At 35.4% G+C, this 13,467-nt stretch overlaps 1 long non-coding RNA gene across 1 annotated transcript in view; it reads right to left on the reverse strand.

The window, feature by feature from the left end:
• Window positions 1-231: 231 nt before the first annotated feature.
• Window positions 232-13,467, reverse strand: part of LOC308349210 — a 177,387-nt gene continuing 164,151 nt past the window's right edge. The window contains exons 3-4 of the long non-coding RNA XR_013967425.1: window positions 1,935-2,041; window positions 232-1,376 (exon numbers count right to left, since the gene is read on the reverse strand). This is a non-coding gene — a long non-coding RNA (uncharacterized lncRNA). The remainder of the gene's footprint in view (window positions 1,377-1,934; window positions 2,042-13,467) is intronic.

The raw sequence follows: 13,467 nt of genomic DNA on the forward strand, positions 1-13,467 counted from the left end.
AATAGAAAAGCAAAAGAAAAACACATGTGTATGTATCAAAAAATTCAGGTTAGAAGTTTATCATGGAATTTGATGTACTGGACATCTCACTGTGATGGTAAATAGGTTAAAAAATTATCTATATAAAAAAAGAAGAAAAAATGAACCAGAATAGTGGGAAAGAATTAAAAATAAAAGTTGTATCTATGAAGTAGTGGTGGTTGTTCTCTTGTAGTCTTTTTTTTTTTTTTTCCTGATTTGTTTTCTGGGGGAGGGGGCTGCCACGTGGGTTTTCAGTCAATGATGTTCCCTGAGTTAAGTCCTCCCGACCCCCTCAAGGGGGTGGGCTCTGAGAAAAACGTTTTTTTTCAGGTTTTTGTTCTCTGGAGGTTTTTATGTTTGTTCACTTCTTTTCTCTCGCCTTGACAGCTTTTGATGGTTTTTGGAGGTTTAGAGGAAAGAAAACTGCACCCCAACCTCCCTCTCAGAGAGAAGCCTCAGTCTGCTCCCCTGCAGGTGCTGCAGCCGCTGGGCCGCTGGCAGAGCAGGTTCTGAGTCACGGTCCCTGGGGACGCAGGATCTCCTGCTTGTACGCAAAACCAAGGCAGCTGTGGCTGTCTGGGCAGCTCCAGACCGCCAGAGAGGTTCCAAGCAGCAATCGCACACTGAGATTTTCCCGCTGGCTGGGGCTAAGAGCTCAGGGCTTGCGCGCACCTCTCCCAGGGGATGGTTTGGGGCGCGGCGCCTCCAGCTCTATCGGCTCTATCGCCGCGTGGGTCTATCGCCGCGTGGGTCCCAGAACACCAGGCTGGGCGTTCGTGCACCTCTCTCATGGGAGGTTGAGGCACGCGCGCATCTCCAGTAAGGTGCGCGTTCTGCCGTCTGGTGTGGCTCCCAGCCCCTCACGGGAGCCGGACTCCACCCGTTCTCGGGCGCACTGGCGGCTCCGGGACAAAGACCAGGTTTCTCCGCCGCACTCTCTGGCTCAGCGCCAGGGGATGCTGCCCTGGGTCTGGGGACTTAAGCCCCTATCCCTATCCGCCCCGATTCCCACAATTTCCCCGCTCGAGTCTTTGCTCTTTTGAGTGCTTTCAACAAGACTCCAAGTTAATGCTGGTCCCCAGGTGCCGGGCACTCTTGTATTGGGGTATTATTTTCCAGTCGGTCGCCTCTGGTGGCTCCCTCCCCCTTTTGTTTATCTTCCGATATCAGTCCGACGTTCCCACTCCACTTTACCTGCCCACTGGCGTCTTCTGGCCCCCGTAGAGATCCAGACGTGTATAATTCTGATCTCAGGCTGGTTTCATGGGTGATCGGAGTTCTTTGGTAGGTAATCAGCTCACTTTAGGGTGCAGGTTGAAAAGGCGCCTCCTCCTACTTCCCCGCCATCTTGTCTCCTGATACAAACACGGAGAGGGGGGTTGCTGGTCTTTGACCAGCCTGTCTTCCTTCTCTTATTAATCTAAATCAATTTATTTCTTAAATTTAAATAACTTGTTTAAGAATTTCATCTTATTCCATTTTCTTTAAAGGGAATCTGAATCACTTGCCAGAATAGAAGCACCATAACAAATTAACAGAATAGAATATCAAATCATGTAATCAAAAGAAAAGTAAATTTTGTAATTAAAATTAAAATAAAATATTAATTACAAAAAGAAAATGTGACCCAACTTACAAAAAAATACATGCCTGAAAGTAATTTTAAAGGAAAAGATGAGGCTGATTGTGGTTGGTCAATAAAACTGATATTCTGCTTGAAGTCACAGTGAAAAATAAGAAATTCTAACACAAAACTTCAATTCTATTCCATATAGTTATGATGCTACTTCTTGAGATTTCCAACTCATAGATAATCATAAAAGACAAAAAGCTGCTTATCTGTATTCTGATAGGATACATTGTTGCACATAATTTGTCAATACAGTAATAGAAATTTTATTCAACCAACTCACCTCAAGAAGTCTTTTGAATGACCTCCAGATTCTAGTTTTCTTCTGATTAATTCAAGTTATCTGGTAGTACTTACAAGGACTGGCAAAGTCTCATTGGCACACCAACACTAAATCATTAGGGAAAATAAAGGCAAACAATTACAAAATATCTTCATAACATCCAAATATTGTTAGTGAGATCTTAGATGATAATATACAACCAATGATGTAAACGTAGGCATGTTTCTCCACTATTTTGCAATCACCAAGTTAAATTTTCCAATATAACTGTGCCTCTAAACATGCAAAGCTGAACAAAGCATGCATGCATTGGCTCGTAAATGAAGACTGACTTGGAAGACCTTATGTTCTTTTCTCATTTGGGCAGAGTACTTGCATGTGTAAAGGGCCAAACAAGCATCATCAGAGAACAAGAGTTATTTACTGAGAAAGAGACACAGAATAAAAATCCAGTGGCCAGCCCTTAATATGAATTTTTTTTCCTTCATACAGTATATATGTGGTGGGATGGACCTCCATGTGTATATATCTGAGCCTATTCTGCACCTGAAAAGAGAATGAACTAATGAACTAAGAGTTGAACTAATGTCAAACTTGAATTTGAGGAACAAAATGTTCATAATGGACCAATTATCCTCTGCACTTTTCCAAGAACAATTTCTAGATTGTATTTTGTTTGTCGTTACATCAGTCAGTTGTCAATTAGTTCAAAAATTATATTTTTCATTTAAAGGCGTGGGAAAAAGTTAACGGACTTTTGTGTTCAAAATCTGGAATTCCTTATGCAGCTATTATCTGATAAACACCAAATAATTAGCTGAGTTCATAGTATTCATAGTGTAAATAGTCTTCGGTGAAGAATATTAGCTTTTCATTTTAGGTGTAATCATCGACAAATCAAGATTCCAGTCATACCCACAATTCTATAATGAAACATGTTGTTTAACAGAGGAAGCTAATAAAACATCGTTCATGCTTTGCTACTGATTATGCTTTTACTATTAAACAAAATGAAACAAAACAAAGCATGCTTTTAAGTCTTCACAATGACTTTTGCAGATCTAATATTTTTAATTAAATACAACACTATAAAAGACACCTATTCTGTTTTTCCATCATTATTCCCAGTCATATTACAAATCTTTTCTCATGATATTTGAACATATTATTCTTAAAAAAAAAAATTTATGGGGTGCCTGTCTGGTTCAGTCGTTAAGTGTTTGCCTTTGGCTCAGGTCATGATCCCAGCATCCTGGGATCTAGCCCTGCATGGGGCTCCCTGTTCAGTGGGAAGCCTGCTTCTCCCTCTCCCAGTCCCCCTGCTTGTGTTCCCTCTCTGGCTTTGTCTCTCTCTATCAAATAAATAAATCAAATCTTTAAAAAAATAGATTTTGTATGGTGGCCAGCCTGCTTTTCTTTCTTTCTTCCTTCCTTCCTTCCTTCCTTCCTTCCTTCCTTCCTTTCTTTCTTTCTTTCCTTTCTTTCTTTCTTTCTTTTTTCTTCCTCTCCTGTTAATTACTTTGGTATGACATGTTTTTGCAGTTGGTAGTTAAGCAATACCAAAATACTGCTTAATTGATTCATTAGATTAATGTTAATGTCTGTGCAAAGACTATATGAGTATTTTATTATCATCATGAGTATTTTAAATCAGTACCTTTCTGCCTTAAAAATTCCAGGTTTAAGCATGGTTTAATAATGTTCCAAAAACCATCACTACAACCACAACAACAAAACAAAGCATAATCATAATTACTTTTATTTATTATACATGCTTATATAAACTTGATTAATAACTGTTCACTTCTAAAGATGGCTTTAGATTTATCATATAAAATAATGCAAGAAGTTTTTCAAATTTCAGTTTTCAAATTTTCACATCACCTATTTTATCTATATAATCTGTACTTCCAAGGATATTAAAAAAAAAATCAGAAATGGATAGTTTGGAAACTTCACTGGTAGGATTAAATGCCATCTGTAAATTACATGGTCTGTATAAAGGAGAAAACTGCAATGATTTCTACGTAAGCCTCACTTTCAGCAAAGAAATTAGTAAAATCTTGTATTTTTATAGGTAACATAAGTTTATGTTACCTATTAAAATACATGAAAATTATTAAAATAAAGCATATTTATCATTTTCCACCTAAATAATCATATTTATCACAAATGACTTCATGTATCACATTTTCAAAAATGCTAAGCGAGTGTATTTCTCATGGCATATCACCCCGAAATAAGACTTGGGTTAATGGTAATTAATTATATCACTTTTACCTTCCTGGGTTTTAAGCCAATTGAGAAATATAATTTATATTCTTGTTTAATTTCTCTTTCTATCTTTCTGGTCTACCTACATTACTATCTATCCATCCACACACACACACACACACACACACACACACACACAGTCAGAGGGTACTGCTTTCCCATGTTCTTATGTTCTTATGTTTCTGATAAAGAGACTTCCACTACAGCTGTGGTTATGATACTTTGCTGCACATTGAAATCAGTTTGGGGAGTTTAAAAATCTACCTTCTCCAAAAATTCTGATTTAACTAGTTGGGTGGTTTAAAAAGCTTCCCACATGGAGTGCCTGGCTGGCTCAGTCAGTGGAATATGTGACTTGATCTTGGGCTGTGAGTTGAAGCCCCACATTAAGTGTAGAGATTACTTAGGAAAAAAATCTTAAAAAATAAAAAATAAAAAGCTCCCCATATGATTCTATTATGCCTCAGTATTGAGGACCACTGGACTAGAACCACCTGTCAAGTTCCTCAAGATACCCTTTTTTACCATCTTCCCATAGAAGAGACCATGTGGAGAAGAGAGTTTTCTTATGCCCTCTTTCTGGATGATATTGTCCTTGTTTAAGGATATCAAATGATAAATGGCAAAGATAAAATGATAAAAGCCGTGTAATAATACAACACCAGAATTGTGTTCAAGAGGAATCACTGATAGCTAAAGAAATGGTTCATCTTTTGGGGTTATTTCCACTACTTTAAATAAAACCATTTTGAACATAAATATAGATCATGGGCCAGATACCAAAACAATATGGGAGTGGGCCACTTGCTAGGCAGAGACAGAAAGAGTGAGTGAGAAGAAAAGAGAGAAAGAGATTGAGAGAGATGTATAATATATAAGAGATGGAGATAGTAAAGAAAAAGCTTCTGTACTAGGAAGTATATTTACAGTGCAATAAATATATAGTCTGTAATACAGGAACCTGTGGATCTTTCCTGGGGACTTTGGCACTGAAGTAGTAATTCAGGCTTTAAGAGAGCCATGAAATCCTAAATAACTTCAATTTTGTGCCAGTATTTTATGAGATCATCAAAACACTTCAAGTAAATTACAACTTCAAAATCAATTTCTCTCTTCAGCAGATCATCTATTATCCTATATGATTGAAGCTTGCATCTCTTAACTGGTGTATTATCCAAAGCAAAGTCAAACCCAAAGTTGTTATTTAATGCCAGCACTTCAGCACCTTGAAGAAATAGAAAATAAAAATGCTAATCTCTATACATCACTATGTGCTGTAGTGCTCGGTTTTTATATTTATGTGGAGAAAGTAATTGGAAATGAAAGAAAATGGTGTTTGAAGTAGGGAAAATGGCCAGGGTTCTGAATTTGGGGACTTCCTCTGCCACACACTTGCCACATTATGGGGACAAGTCAATTAACCTGTCTGAACCCCTTTCTTCTCAGCTACAAAATGGAAATAAGATAGTATATCTACAGATGTACTCAACTATGGGTAAATATGTTACTTTGCTAGTACATTCTATCATAGGGAATAGACTAGCTCCAATACTCAGGCAGGAGAGCTAAATCTGGAACCCATACCATTTTTCCTACTTCCCCTACAGTAGAACTTATTAGCATATGATATACCTATGAAATTGTTTGGTAAAATATAAGGTAAAATGCTATAAATTGTGACTATGTATGTTAGTTGCAGAAAGGTTTAGAAGAATCAAGAAGAAAGAAGGATCACAGTGAAGTAAGAATTTTCTGTGGTTAGAATTTAATAGTCATGGACCATTCAGACAAGAGGGAATGTAAAGTCTAGAATGACCATGACATAATACCTGGGAGTGTTAAAAGATGTTGTGGACTTCAATTTTTGTTTACCTAAATGCTAAAGAGTGTCCTGCGGACAGAAGGTTAGTATCGAAAATTTAAGGATAAATAATCCTGTTTATAGATGAAATAGAATTTAAAAAGGCTATCAAGGGATCTAGACATTTTTTTTATTTTTAGGGCCAGTGGGATGAAGAATAAGAATACAGTTCCAGCAATAAGAATGACAGTAAATAATAGTTATGAGATGTTTTTAAAAAATCAACATTTTGTTGCCACAGTAAGATGAGAGATGTAGGACTGGAACTGTTATTTGGAAATAGGATCCACAAACTTAGAATAAGATGTCACTTTATAAATGTTGATTTGTTTATTTAGGTACAACATCTGTAGCAAAGAATGCAAGTTAAAGAAATGAGAAAAACATTATTAATATTTATTAACATGAATATATTATAAATATAAATATTATATTTGCTGACCCCATTTTCCTCAATTGTATCATATTATTTTTTCCAGTAATATTGTTTAACAATACATCCCTCAATTATTTAAAAAAAAACCTTTAAATTACCAAAGTATCCCTTGCAAATTATCTATACTGGTATTTGTTTTGACAACGCTACATTTTACTAGGACTTTTTCTTCTATGGAATTTCTCATGTTATAAAAATTTCCTTTTCCTACTCTTTTGAAAGTTTTATCTCTTCTTCACATGCCAGTTAAATACAGGAATTCTTCATGTTTCTGTTATCATTCTTAATCAGAAAATATTGATAAAGAGTTATACATGATGTCATGAACATAACATAAATTCAACTAAAATGTAGAATTGGGTGAACTCAGAGGACAATGTTTGATTGAATTTTTGAATGCTTGTGAGAACATGATCATAAAACTGGAATGAGTTAAGAGCAGTTTTTTTCCAAAGGAGCATAGGGTACAACTGGGGAGAAAAAAGGTCATTCATCTTAATTGCATTACAAATATCAAGGTACAATGGAAAAAATAAAATGAATAATAAATTCAAAAGCCCTGGACAAGCTAACTCCACCTTGATGGATAATCTAGGGAAGAATTAAAAAAAAAAATTTAAGATTTATTTATTTATTTGAGACAGATGGGGGTGGTGGCAGAGAGGGTAGAGGAAGAGAAAGAATCCTCCAGCAGACTCCCTGCTGCCACGGGGATCAGTCCCAGGACCCTGAGATCACGACCTGAGCTGAAATCAAGAGTTGGACACTTAACCGACCAAGCCACCCAGATGCCCCTTAAAAGGGGTTTTAATAGTAGGTAGAGAATGAAACCATGAGAGGAAAGAGAGATAATCCTGAACCCATCTACTGAAGGATTTCTTGGTAAACACCAGCTTATTACTATGTCACTCAGTGTAGATAATAGATCATGTACCACTCAAAATATCTGCCTCTTAACACTTTACATAGTTTCTTATAAACCCACCTGAGAATGAGCAAATATTGATGACTTACTGACATGATACATGACATGTGTATGCTAAGATTTGGAGCAATTACTTGTAGAAGCCTATGACTTATATTGTTTTCCCTACCTGACCCAGTTGGATTAGCACTGTTTAGAAGAGTGAAAGGAAAAGAGTCAGGAAATCTCGTCTCAAATCTCTTATTATTTTTTTTTTTCTTGAACCTCTCTCTTTAAGGTTTCATTTCTCAAATGTCTTATACTGACAATGTAAATAGCTCCAAAGTATCTGTTTATAGCCCTAAGCTCTCTTCTTAAGTCCAGCTTGAATTTTAACTGCCTTCCTGTCCTTAAACTGTGTATCCCACTGGTTAGTCAAACTTAACTATATACCAATCAAAATGTCCCAATTTCCACAGACTTGATCTCCACCAATCTTTGCTTCCAGGTTTTATTTTAATCCCCACGTAACTTTCAGTTGCTGATTACAGTCTTAGTTGACCCAAACTTATTAATTTCTACATTCTACCCAGAGCCAATGTGTGCAGTTTCTTCTGCAGTGATCTTCCCAGAATACTTCTTTTCCATTACTATAGCTACCATTCTTGTAATGGGTATTATCCCCTTTGCAATGATACTTTAATAGCCTTCAAACTGGCCTTCCTCACTCTCTTCTTTTTCCACTCAAGTCCATGACTAATCTTAAAGAACAAGCCCAATTATTTCACTTCCATGCTCAATTAACTTCTGTGACTCATTTTTGTATGCCAAATTAATTATAAATTTATTAACCTGGCACTTAAGCCCCTCCATAAATCCCCAATCTATTCTTCCAGCACTAGCACCCTGTCACTATTCCCTAAATGAACCATATGCTCAAATCAAAATTAACTTCTACTATTTCTCAAAAATTCTCAAGCTGTCATTTCCAGGGTTTTGCCCCTATTTGATACACTACTACCATGCTTTCTCCACTAGTAAATGTAATAATTACAATTAATACTGGAATGATATTAATAAGAACCAAACCTTGATTGAACATGTACCATATATTAGTGACTAAGGATTGTGCTATGTTTTTGATAAATGTTTTCTCACTTAAGCTTCACAGCATCACTGTGTTGACATGCTATTATTTTTGCCATATACACCATATGATGGGAGGCTTAGAAAGATAATATTACTTGCTCAAGTTCATTACACCAATGGTGGAATTAGGAATCCAATTTAGGAATGCTGAGTTCGGGACAACTTCACTTTGCTCTCTTAGTATACATAGAGAGGCTGGAATTCAACTTGCCCTTTATTTCTAATGTCACCTTTTCAGCGTATATGTCCTATTTTTTTTTTGTTTGTTTGTTTTTGTTTTCCCATGCTGTGAATATACCCTTTCCTGAGTCACCAAACCCCATACCCCAACAAAGCATTTTTATTGTTCTTCTTATACAAAAAACACCTTACTATATATTGTTTTATAAAAATGTACTTATTTTTTCAACACCAAAGATAAATAGCAGCAGTTTAAGCAAAAGGACTGTTTCTGACACTTTGTCTTCTCAGGCACATAATGAAGAGCATATAAAGAGTGGATGCCCAATAAATAATTATTCAGCTGAATTATTTCAAAGAGTTCTCCAGGGGCAGGATTGTACTAAATACAAACTATTTTGTAAATAATTTTATAACCCAGATATCCTGCTGATTTATAATTTTAATATATTTGTAGTTTACCAGGACAGATCCATGGTTGGTTAGAGTACATGGTTTCATATGTCCCTGAACACTGTGGGGGAGGTTTATGAAGAATACAAATTTGTACCAATTCTTTTCTCTTTGAAGACTGGTGTTTCTGAAGGAAAATAATGAACTCTCCATGACAGAACCATAGGAAACACTCAACAAAACTAGAAGCAATAATTATGACTCTAAAGGGTGATTCAAAGCAGCAGGAAGCTAGATTGAACTGTAGTGATTTAATGCTGAGTACTCTTGCTCAAATATGCTGACTTAGAAATTGTTAAGGAATAAGGTCTTAAAACTTTTTTATGGAATATGTTATAATGTCCAATAACTATTTTGAAAGAATTTCATAGGAAGACCAAAGTAGAGATAACACAGATGTGCTGATAAACTGAATCTATAATTTGAGTGTTGACCTGATGGCTGGAAGCTGAGGGTAAGAAAGGAAATCCATTCCTAGCAAGCATCATTAAATGTTCTAGGACATTGGCAACTTAAGTTATAGGACTGAGACCTAGAAGCAGGTAAGGATCTGGATTCCTGAATAACAAATTCAACACCAGGACCTTCCTAGGATATCATGAAATGTCCTACAGAACTCTCTGGACAAAGTCACATAGGTTATTTTTCCATAGTAGTCCTTCAAAATGTAGGTATTCCTATATGGCCACAATACCCTTTATAATGTACTCCCTGAAAAGAAACACATGTAATCCCCCTTCATTTTCCTTCTTTACCATAAAACTAAATTAATACATTAATGACTTGATGGAAAATCTACATTTTATCACCAAGTAGGCTTTATGTTAGATCATTTTGCCCAACTGTAGGGTAATATAAGTGTTCTGGGAACATGGAAGGTAGGCTAAGCTAAGAAATTATATTTGGTAGGTTAAGTGCATTTTTCATTTAGAATATTTTCAATTTATGATGGTTTTATTGGGAAATAATCCCTTCATAAGTTGAGGAAGATCTGTATTGGATATACCATGTCTGGTTTATTCCTAAACTTGTGACTGGGCACTTGAGATATTTTCAGATTTTGGGTAGAATGCTATAACATCAATAAACATAAACTGCTATAAACATCTACTTGCAAATATTTTATAGATATATGCTTTTGTTTTTCTTGGCTGTGGAGTGGCTGGATCATATGACAAATACATGTCTAATTTTTAAAGAAAATCCTAAACTATTATCCAAAGTGGTTCAACATGGAAAACTGTCATACTATTTTTTTTTTTTTTCCTCAGTCACCTCTTTATTTGGATAAACCCATTCTCCAGTAGATTGTTTTTCTATTGTCTTAAGAACTGGATACAAAATCCTTGGTTCACAACTTCTTCCTACTTTTTTGTTTTGTTTTGTTTTTATAACTGTTGATCCCCTACCCTATTATTTTGTGAGTTGCTTTGGAGATAGATGTCTGACTCCAGTCTATTTTTAACTCTTTATAAATCACTTGATATTTTTGATGAAAGGCCTGAAGAAAAACAAATTTCTAGATCTTAAAATCTAAGAGTTTCCTAGGATATGTCTCAGAGCTGGCCATTCCTGGCTCATTTTCTCAGATACCTGCTGAACCCTTTCAGTATGTATATTCAGATCTTCATTTGTTAGAGGAATGTGTTCTTGGATCACAAGTTTTAAATATTAGTTCTGTCCCATGATTTTGATGTCTATGTCTACTCATTCTAATAGCTGTGTCAGTTCTATTTGGTTTTCAATTAGTTTATTTTTCTCCTCATTAGGGGTCAGATTTTCCTGCTTTATCACATGCCCAATAATTTTTTACTGGCTAACAGCTGTGCACCAGTCTGAGCTTACTGATAACCAATGTTGTTGTTGGACCAGTCCTTGTGGTTTGTATTGTGGCTGAAAAATACCCTCAGCAAAAAAAGATCAGGAAATTAAAAAAAAAAAGTATTATTATATTTATTACAAGTCTTATAACTTACACAGAATAAGGTGATACATGAGACCACACAGAGAGACCATAGGTAGAGGAGAGATTTGTGGGTTGGTATTTCTGCGTTTATTGGGGTCAAGGGTGGAGGCCTAGGGTTTCCCAGGCTCACTCTTTACTGGTGAATTTAAAACATCAGAGTGGGAATTAAAGTTGAGGAAGAGAAAAAACAATCAAATGTAGTTACCTTGAAACCAAACAAGATCTCTAAAACAAAGTTGCCTAGGGAGAGAAAGAAGTGCCCCCACCCCTGCTTTTCATCTAGTCCTGTGTCTGGCACTGTGTTTACTCAAAATAGCCATCTTTGAGGAGAATGACCACTTGAAGTCTCCCTGCCTCTTTAATCTCAATTTAAATTAGGCACTTGCATCACAAAAAGAAAAGTCAACCATCACGCTCAAAGTACACTAGACATTAGAAATTTTACTTAGTTGGGTGCTGGATATTTTTGCAATTTATAAATAATCTTGAGCCTTGTTCTGGGAAACAGGGAAATCACTGGGAAGCAGTTTGATGCTTTAAAATCTTAGACACTTTTAAAACTTTGTCTTCAATACTTCTTCCTAGAAAATTGTCTAGTTTATGGAGGTTTCCTCACTTCTTAGATCTCAATTCACCTGTAGTTACCTGATAACCATTTACAATGTTCACATGTAAGACAGTGTCTTGTATTATTCTAAATATTTTATATATGTAAGTTGCAAATTTACTCCAACTAATTTTGTTCATGTACCAGTTTCTCTTCTGGTTTCTACAGCTTTCAACAGTCAGAAAAAAGATGATGAATGGATGTTTAATAAATTCCTAAAATACAGAAGATGAACTTGTTTTGTGAGTTCCATGAAGTTTCAGCTACTGTCCTGGTTCTCTGGCCAACACAGCTTGCTTCTCTAGAGGTAGTGGGGCAATGTCTAAAGGCAGGATTCATCTAATCTTACGGTTAACACAAGACATCTAGAATAATCCAGCATAGTTTTTGGCTTTCATCCCAGACCTTGGATTCACTTTAAAGTATACAGACTATTGGGTTCACTAGATTCTTACATACAGTTTATTCAGTAATAAAACGTATCTATATTATTCTAGCCATTCCATATATCTATAGGTCACTACTATTTTCATCAGTAAAAAAAGAATTCATGTAGCTAATTTAAAATACCTATGACGATGACCATAGGTAAAGGAAGCTGGAGTATTTATGATAGCTACTTCTGAATTAAAAATTTTTGATCAAACCATAACTAACCATCTCATGAATATATCCCAGTAAAGACAAATACAAAACCACCTTATAAAAATTAACAACCCTCCACACATATTACTCTCTCTATATTGAAGTATATTATATTACATATCATATTTGACATGTATTTTACCTATTTTTCTTCCATATCCTTATTAAATTTTTAGACAAATTTTATTTTTTTAAATTAATTTTACTATTTTTTTCAAAGAACCAGGTTTTAGATTTTTATTTCATTCTTCTTTTATTGTACTTTTGTTTTCAGATTCCTAAATTGTATTCTGTTTTATGAAGTCATTTCTACTATGTCTCTTTCTTGACCTTCCTACATTAAATGCTTAATTTATTTTTATTCTTTTTTTCCTGAAAATAAAAAAAAAATTCTTTTCTCATCTCACAAAATTTTAAATATATGCTAATACTATTCTGTTTTTCAAAAACAACTTTTGTTTTGGATTACAAAGCTGATACTTCAACAATTTTGCTTTTTATTATTTAAATTTGTAAAATTGGTTCCTTTATCTCTCTTAAATTTCTCTTTTAAGGTGCAAAATTAGTTTTAAGATTTGATCTTGTTTTTTTCAATTTTTCTCATTAACTGACATGAATAACATCAAGATATTTTTTTGTTCTCCTAAAAGCTCTCATGGGTGACCTCTCCTTGATACCAGTAACAGTCTACTTGCAATCTGTTCAAAGGTCTCTTTAGAGTTTAAGCTTAAGGCCTGGTTGATATAAATTTATGTCACTAGTTGAACAATGAATTAGATTAATTGGGAAGGATGCCAGAGCTATTGGCAGTCTTCAAGGAATTCTTCTCTGTATATTTTTTTCTTTTTTTGCATTTGATGAAACTGCTGTTTCTGTACATGGCTTTTCCCTTAGGCTACTCACTATGCCAGCTGCTGGCTGAACTACCTCCTCTTCCCCTTACTTGCTCCATTAGGGTCAGGCCTCACAACCTCAGTCTTCCTGCCTTCTATCTCCACTATGCTGTTCCTGTGACCTCAAAGTTCCTTGGACAACGTAGTTGATGTCATTGTAAGGAA

The sequence above is a fragment of the Martes martes genome (genome assembly GCF_963455335.1).
Source record: "Martes martes genome assembly, chromosome: 9".
Taxonomy (NCBI): Eukaryota; Metazoa; Chordata; class Mammalia; order Carnivora; family Mustelidae; genus Martes; species Martes martes.